The 8,603-nt window shown below is 50.6% G+C and overlaps 1 annotated feature.

The window, feature by feature from the left end:
- Nucleotides 3,967-6,670: an enhancer, noted in NCBI's record as "VISTA enhancer mm1527". NCBI's record gives its function as "enhancer in: limb[8/8] | branchial arch[4/8] | trigeminal V (ganglion, cranial)[4/8]" and the evidence as "EXISTENCE:transgenic organism evidence [ECO:0001131][PMID:17130149]".

The raw sequence follows: 8,603 nt of genomic DNA, 5'->3' as shown, positions 1-8,603 counted from the left end.
AAATTCAGATCATCAGACTTGGCAGCAAGCACCTTTATCTCTGAGCCATCTCACTGGCCCTCTTTCCCACTCCTCTGAAAGGTGCCAGCTCCTTTCCTGTGAGTTCTTCCCAAGCCCTTTGCTCACTCGTTCTATGCTCCTAGAACCTAAACACATCATTTGAACGATCATTTTTCTCTATTTCCGTGGACTTTGAGAGAACAGGTACACTGCCTACCTCTGGGCTGAATGGTCTCAATTTCATCCCCCTCCCCCAAGCCTGTTCCCTATCATTGTTTGTCAAATCCATGTCCTGGAAGGCTGATTTCCATGAACCTAGGAAACCTGGTCTCTGGTTCAACTATCAGGAGGCTCCAGCAGGAGAGAGGAAATGTCACTCATCCCTCCTCTCCTGGGTCAAAGCTCTGATAGGTGCCCCACTTCTGTAGCCCCACCCACTTCTGTAGCCCCACCCACTCCTGTAGCCTCACCCACTTCCAGGCTCCAGTGCTTATCTGGTTCTATGATAATCATTTCACCCAGTCAGAACTGTAGAGGTAGGGATGCCCTCTGCCTCGGGGACCTCGCCACTTCCTGTAGGCATTCTTAGCCCTCCTTATCTATGTTAAGGACAGTGGTCCCTTTGGTGTCCATGAGGGATTGTTTTCAGGACCCCAGGCAGACCCCACAGAGGCTCAAGTCCTTAGTTACAGACAACCAATGAATGCTATAGAAATACTCTGTGGTCTGGAGAACAGAGAGTAATCACAAAGGATCTCTCTCTCTCTCTCTCTCTCTCTTTTTTTTTGTTGTTGTTTTTTTGACTTTTGTTTTTTGAGACAGGATTTCTCTGTTTAGTCCTGGCTGCCCTAGAAGTAGCCCTGTTAACCAGGCTGGCCTCGAACTCAGAGATCTGCCTGCTTCTGCCTCCAGAGTATTGGGATTAAAGGTATGTGTTACAACAACCCAACCTCTTCCTTTTTTCTTATTTTCTTCTCTTTTTTTTTTTTTTTTTTTTTTGAGACAGGGTTTCTCTGTATAGCCCTGGCTGTCCTGGAACTCACTCTGTAGACCAGGCTGGCCTTGAACTCAGAAATTCACCTGCCTCTGCCTCCCAAGTGCTGGGATTAAAGGTATGTGCCACCATGCCCGGCTCTCGTTTTCTGTTATTGATTTGAGACAGGGTCTCATGTAGCTCAGGCAGGCCTTAAACTTCCAGCCCCCTGCATCTACCTCCTAAATGATATACACATGGACACAGTTTTATGCAATCTGAGAATTGAACTCCACTTCATGCTTACCCAGCAAGCACGCCACTAACTAAGCTATGTCCCTGGCACTTACTTCCTGTACATTTTGCTCTGTGGTTAGTTCCATCTCTAGATGCAGAGCCCAAGAGCACAGTGGAACCTCCTGTTAAACTCTCTTCATAGAGCCCTTTCGACTGCTGCCCATTTCCTGCTGGCAACCTGGCCACACCCTCTCCACCCTCAACCTGTTCATTGTCTGTTTCTCCATCATTTGGCTGTGAGAGCCCATTTAATGGAGACTCAGCAGTAATGGAGGGGGGGTGGGGGATGGGTACCGGGCCCATGTGCTTACTCTGTGGAGCTGACAGAGAGAGCAGAACAGATGCAGTTAGGGTGGAGTTAAACAGGAGACCCTAGAGGCAGCTCCAAGGAGGCAGCTCTGGGAAGGAACATTCCAGAAGAATCAAAACTCAAAGGGCTCCTTCCCTCGGGGCACACTGGAGCTGCGTGCCTACTTGTCACCAAGGTTTAGGAATGAGATAACTGCCCACGTGAAGGAACAGAGCTGGTTTGAGGTTTATTCGCAAACCTTCAACAAGCTAGAATCTTCTAAAGTTGGGGGGAAAAAATCTAACACCCCCATGGGAGGCTAGAAACCTCTCTGCAGTATCCCATAGCAGTCTGTAACAAGGGAGCGCCTCTCCCGGGCCCCCTCATCCCAGCTCTCATGCCTCATGTCCTAAGTCATGGCTGTTCACACCCTCCACATGCTCAGCCCACGTCTCCACCCAGGGTCTTTCCCCATGAGGTAATCAGTAGATTACTCTCTCGCTTTCAGCAGGAAGTTCCTCTGGGCAGGCTCTGCCCACCTCTCTGCTCGCTTGCTATCACTGCCCCTGACTTAGTGACCCCTAACACTGGCTTCTTGCTGCGCCTCCATCAGCTAAGCACATTTCTCCTTTGGAGAGTGTCTCCTCCGAGAATGTCGGAATGTATAGTGGATGTGTGTCACCCAAATCTCTCCTTTGGGGTGAGGTTCTCATTCCTCCAGTGGCAGAGAGCACTCACAGCAACAGGTGTCATGACTGTCCATCAACAGACAGCTGGCTCCTTCACCCACGGTTGTTCAAAGTGCCAGCACCGTTGCCTCAAGCCCGAGCAACGCAAGGCTCTCCCAAAGGGCACTTCCAGCTCCAGAACCTGTGGGAGAAAGCAAAGGCAAAGAAAAGAAAGCAAAGAAGGTGGTGCCTGCAGTCCAGTCTACCTTTTTCCTTAACTGAAGCTCTCCCTCCTCTGACTCACAGGGAGTCACAAATGCTTTAAATAAATCCCCCAACAGTTCCAGCTTCCTAGGTGTCTGGATTGACAGCACAGCGCCAGCACCTTCCTTGTCTCTGCCATGTGCAATGCTTCCCCAGGCATCCTACCAGCCTTTGCTCTGTGTGTGTGTGTGTGTGTGTGTGTGTGTGTGTGATGTATGTGGAGTGTACAGAGGCCAAAGGAGGATGTTAAGTATCCTGCTCTATCATTCTGTCTTATTTTCATGATACACTGAACCTGGAGGTAGGCGGGTGGCCAGCAAGACACAGTGGTTGGTGCTCTGTCTCTGTCCCTCACAGCTTTGGGCTTACAGACATGTCTACCTCCACCCATGCACCCTCCACCAAGACAGGGTTTCCCTGTGTATGGCTATTCTGGAACTCACACTGAGAAACTGCTCACTATGGGAAGCACCATTCCCTAGGAAGGAGAATCTAACTGTATAAGCCTGGAGAAAGCCAACTGAGCACTAGAATGCATGTAGTAGTCAATTGTTCTCTGCTTGTGAGAATGGATGTAATGTGACCAGATCTTTCATACTTCTGCAGCTGTGACTTCCCTGCCAGAATAGGCTATAATCTGGAATTGTGAGCCAAATAAATACTTTCTCCCTTAGGTTGCCTTTGCCAGGGTATTTTATCACGGCAAAGGAAAAAAAAAAAACAACTAAGTAAATGGATATCATTATTTTAAGTTTTATTTTGTTTATTATTGGATATGATGTATATGTAGTGTGTGTGTGTGTGTGTGTGTGTGTACACAAATGTGCATGTAGAGGGCAGAGCACAACTTTTGGAGGTCAGTTTTCTCTTCACACTATGAATCTCTGGGATAAAATCTCATATCATGCTTTTTTTTTTTTTCCATGACAGAATTTCACTGTGTAGCCCAGGCTGTCCTCGAACTCACAGAGACTGTTTATCCCTACCTCCTGTGTGCTGGGACTAGAGTTGCGTGCCACCATGTCCAGCAGTCATTTTCTGTTTATTCATTTAAAATAGCCAGGTATAGTGGTATATGCCTTTAATCCCAGCAGTCAGGAGGCAGAGACAGTCAGAACTCTGTGAGGTGGAGACCAGCCTGGTCTACATTAGAGATTTCCAGGACAGCCAGGACTACATAGAGAGCTCCTGTCTCAAATGAACAAACTATCTATCTGTCTGTCTATCTATCTATCTATCTATCTATCTATCTATCTATCTATCTATCTACTGAGGCAGAGTCTATGCTATGCAGCTCAGGCTGGACTTGAACTCATGATTCTGTGTCCTCTGCCTGCCAAGTTCTGGGACTACAGGTAGGCACCACCATGCCCAGCTTTCGCCACCTTTTGGAAGTACCCTTTCTGTTGTTTTGTTTATGCTTCTTTTCTCTTCTCTGTGTGTTTCCTGAGAGCTGCTCCTTGTAATGGCACCGTGTTGGTGACAGGGCTTGGTACATAGCTGGTGCTCACTAAGTATTTGCGGACTGAACAGACCACTGAACAGCAAAGAAGTAAAGGACTGTGGGTGAGCCTCTCCTTCTCTGTTCCCCCTACCCTGCCCCCAGCCCCTGAGTAGGGCGTCAGCCCCTCCCCACTGTGACCCTGGCTGAGCTAGGGCCTCTTGGGAGGATGAAGCCTGCAGCCGCCTTGGCTGCCTGCCCTGTATTGATCAAAGCTGGGAGGCCTGCTGGCTGAGGTCTGTCCCAGTGTGGGGGCGGGGCGGGGCAGGGGATTTGTCCGAGGCTTGCCTGGGGCCTTTCGATGCTGCCTAAGACCCATCTGGTGCAGGGACTGGCTCTATTCCTTCCTCCTCATACTTCCCAGGGGAAGCCGACACAACCCCAGGGGTATGGATGGGCAGTAGGAGTGAGCAGTGTACACAATGCAATGGCCACAGTGTTCGTGGCTGTCCTCCTTTGGGCAGGAGTCCCCTCTTTTTTTTTTTTTTTTTCTGAGATGAGTCTTAAAACAAACCTTTTCATAATATTTATTTGTGGAAATGGTGGGGGTAAGGGTGTGCATGACACATATATGAAGATCAGAAAATGATGTGCAGGGCCTGGCTCTCTCCTTCCAGCGTGTGGGTGGCAATGCTTGCACTCAGCTTGTCAAGCCTATCAGTGGCTTTACTCAACGAGCCATCATGCCAACACCTGAGGCAGGGTCTCCTGTAGCTCAGGCTGGCCTGGAGTTCACTCGGCAGCTGAAGAGATGAAGGTCTGAGCCTCTTGCTTCCACTTTCCAAATGCTGGAGTGAGAGGTACACAATTCCTGGTTTCTACATGTTGGGCCCAGGCTTCGTGTATACCACAGACGTAAGCTACCATCTCAGCTCCACCCACTACTCCACCTGAACACCAGCTCCGATATTACCCCGAGAGGTAGACTAACTAAAAGTCACACCTATTTGATAGAGGAGGAGACTCAAGCCCGCAAGGTACCATGATGGTTTGTTTGCCAGTTCTTCCAATACACGGGTTACTGTTGCTCCCTGGCAATCCCCATGCCAGGACACAGCAGAGGACCAGACCTTGGCCATCCTGAGCTGAGGAAGGAGTAGGTATTTCATGGCAATTCAGGGGATGCTGGGGACCCTGAGATTTCCAGGCAGGGCCTAGGCTAGCCTCAAACTTGCATTCTGTCAACCCAAGCCCCTTCCTGGAGGATTTAAGACTGTGTTGAGCAGTTGTTTTAAATTTCCGGGCAGGGGGCTGCAAGGGGGCAGGGGAGGGGCGCTGCAGGCTGTCTAGGGTGTGGGCTGCTATTTACCAGGGCTTTTTGCGGGATGCAGCGTCTAGGCTGGGGGTGCCTACAATTGCTTCCAGCTGGGCTGTCAGCCAGGCAGAGGCCTGGGGATAGGTGGAGGGGGTGGCAAAAGAGGACCGCAGTGCTTAAAGGGTCCCTTCCGACCCACTTCCCCACCCCCCTGCCTCCATAGGTGATTGCTTTCGCTGGGCCATCAGGCCTGGTGGGGCATCCCCGAACATAAAAATATATCTATAAAGTGGGAATCCGGCCGGCTGGCCGGCCGGCTGGGCCTGCACTGAGCTTTATGGCCCTTGTGCACTTAATCTTTCATTTCCTCTCCCTGCTCACTTCCCCTCTTTCCCTGGAGGACTTGCTCGCTCAGCAACGCTGCTGTGAGCCCCTTCTCTGCCCCTCCCCCACGCGTCCCTTTGTCAGAAGGTACCTGTATGTGTGTACAGCTGTCCCAGCCCCCCGCCCCCGTGCTCTTTCTCTCCCTCGCATTCACTCTGTATGGCAACCAGAGTGAATAAACCCTGCCTGGCATGCAGTGAGCCCCAGTGCTCTCTGTACCCACAGAACAGGCTCCTTAACCAGCTGCTGAGTCCCCGGCTTCCTCTTCTCCCCTCAAACAAATCCTAGACTCTCGCTAAACTAAAACTACAGCAGAGTCCAGATTTCTGCCTTGCTCCCAGCACCCGGGGCCTGTCTAATGCCGGCTGCATGGTTCCATCTTTCTCCATCCCACAGACATCGTCACGTCCTAGACACTACCCCAGGCTAGGACAGGGTCTAGCCTCTCTGACGGCAGCCTTGGTTTTCTGGGAAGGAAAGGGAGAAGGGTAGGGGCTGGGGAAGTGACACAGTCAGCATGCATGCATGGCATACACACATGAGGCTCTGAGTCTGAGCCCCAGGCCCTGTCTGGACAGAGTGTTATAGGTCTGCAGTCCTTGGGAGTGATCTGTGGGGCTCACCAGCTAGCCAGGAGACCCTAATCAGTGAGTTCCGGGGTCCAGGGAGAGATCTTGTCTCAAAAATCTGGCCCAGTAAGATAGCATAGAGGAAAGATACTTGCGGGACAAGCCTAGTAGCAAGTGCAACTGCCCTGTCACCCTAACCTATATAAATGTAGGAAAGAACCAACTCCATAATGTTGTCCTCTGACCTCCACATGCATGTGTGCCCTCACACAGACATCTTGAGCATACATGTGAGGAAACATAAGCACACACTCAAGCACGCTAATAATACTTTTTTTTAAGTTAAAAAAAAATGTGGAATAAAGATGTGGAAGTCGTGGCGCACACCTTTGATTCCAGCATGGAGAGGCAGAGGCTGGTGGATTTCTGTGAGTTCGAGGCCCACCTGGTCTACCGAGCAAGTTCCAGGGCAGTCAGAGCTACACAGTGAGATCTTCTCTCAAAAACAAAATAAACAAACGAAATCCCAATGTGGGCAACTCCTGAGACACGACATCCAAAGTTGACCTCTAGCCTCCATACCCACGAGCGCGCATGCATATGTGTACACTCGAACACGTGTACACACACACACACATACACACACACACACACACACACACACACACACACACACGGTTGGTGGGCATTGATGGGAGAGAGAGGTAGGGTGGTGAAAGAACTTTGTGAGTTCTGTAAGACCACACCAGTAGAGAATAGGGCTCCTCTTCACTGGTTTAGGGGTCCCAGTTTGGAGTTTCTATTGCAGTGCAAATGTTACCACAAAACCTTCTATGCCCTTTCCTGTTGAGCTTGTAGGACTGGACCCAGGGAGCTGGCTTGTTTCCATGTCAGCATGTACCTACCCAGTGCCTGCCATGGAGGCTTCTGGAATGCATGCTCTCTCGGTCCCCCTTCATTTTACACAAGAGAGTCTGAAAGTCCAGAGTGGGAAAAGATTTCACTTTCCATCACACAGCAGAAGAGAGCAGGATTGGGACTAGTTTCTTGGGAGGCTGAGGCAGGAGGATCATGAATTTCAGGCCAGCCTGGATTAAATAGAACATCACTGTCTCAAAATAGATAAACAAATCATAACAAAACAAAACAAGAAAGAAGACAATCCATCAATAGTAGCCAAGCAAGACCCAATCCTGAGACCCCAGTGAATGAAGAACTCGTGGCTAAGAGCCAGAGTGTGGGTGCTGACTGCAGTGTAGCCCCCAGCACCAGCCCAGACAAGTCATATGAGTAGAGTCTCCTAGGGCTACCTTGTGCCCTCCTCCTTCCCTTCCTGCAGATCCTGAAAGCAGCCTCTGCTCCTTTAAAGCCCCTCCCTTCCTCTCCCCTGGAAGGCATCCCTGGAGAGCTGGGCCAGTACTCAGGGAAGGTGGCAGATCCCAGCTGTGGGCCTGGTAGGTCCCAGGTCTCAGAGAATGAATCTGCACCCGACAAAGAGTGTCAAATGCCCCTTTTGTTCTTGGGTGGGAGGGAGAAAGGGGAGGATGGAGCTGCAGGGGTCAGGGCCGGGTGGGATGTAGGTTTGAAGAAGGGAGACTAGTCGCACTGAGAGCTAGTGTGCCTAAGTCTTTCAGTGTGTGTGAGTGGGTGGGGGGTCACTTGTCTGCCTCCCCACGGGAATGTGAGAACGTGGTAGGTCTGGGTCTCGAAGATCTTTCTCCCCCTGAGCTGTTCCCTTCAGAAAACCCCATTTTGCAGAGGCCAGAAGCATCATCTGACAGGAGATGCTTGTATCTTGCTAGGAAACAATAGCCTGGGATCATAATGAAGTCCATGCCCAAGGCAGGGCACTCAGCACCTACTGGCAAAGGTCCCTCTAAGGGAAAGGGCAGCTGGACTCCTCAAGCAAATGACTTGCAGTCGGGGCAGGGTCTGGCAGGCCTGGCCTCTCTGTGCATTCTGACTAAACCTGGACAACTTTCTCTAGGACTCTGAGGCTTGGAGGTGGAGAACTTTGTAGTCCAGCCCAGGCTGGCCTTGAACTGAGTAACTCCCTGTCTCAACATCCCTCTGCCTCAACCTCCAGAGGGCTGGGCTTACAGAAAGGTGTGTGCCACCACTGCAGGGGTCCTGATAAATTTCAACACCTCTCCTTGCTAGCCTGAAGTCCCAGAGTGAATGAGGAAGCAATCAGCTGTGTGACTTAGTTTAGAATGGACAGGCTATATTCTTTCTTTGTTTTGCTGTTGTTGTTGTTTAGTTTTTCAAGACAGGGTTTCTCTGTGTAGCCCTGGCTGTCCTGGAACTTACTCTGTAGTCCAGGCTGCCCTCAAATTTACAACGACCCACCTGCCTCTGCCTTCTGGGTGCTGGATTTAAAGATGAGTCCAAGTTCACGCCTAT

This window comes from Mus musculus, chromosome 4, assembly GCF_000001635.26.
Source record: "Mus musculus strain C57BL/6J chromosome 4, GRCm38.p6 C57BL/6J".
Lineage (NCBI taxonomy): Eukaryota > Metazoa > Chordata > Mammalia > Rodentia > Muridae > Mus > Mus musculus.
The sequence above is the reverse complement of the archived record's forward strand: the minus strand, read 5'-3'. Positions and strand labels throughout refer to the sequence as shown.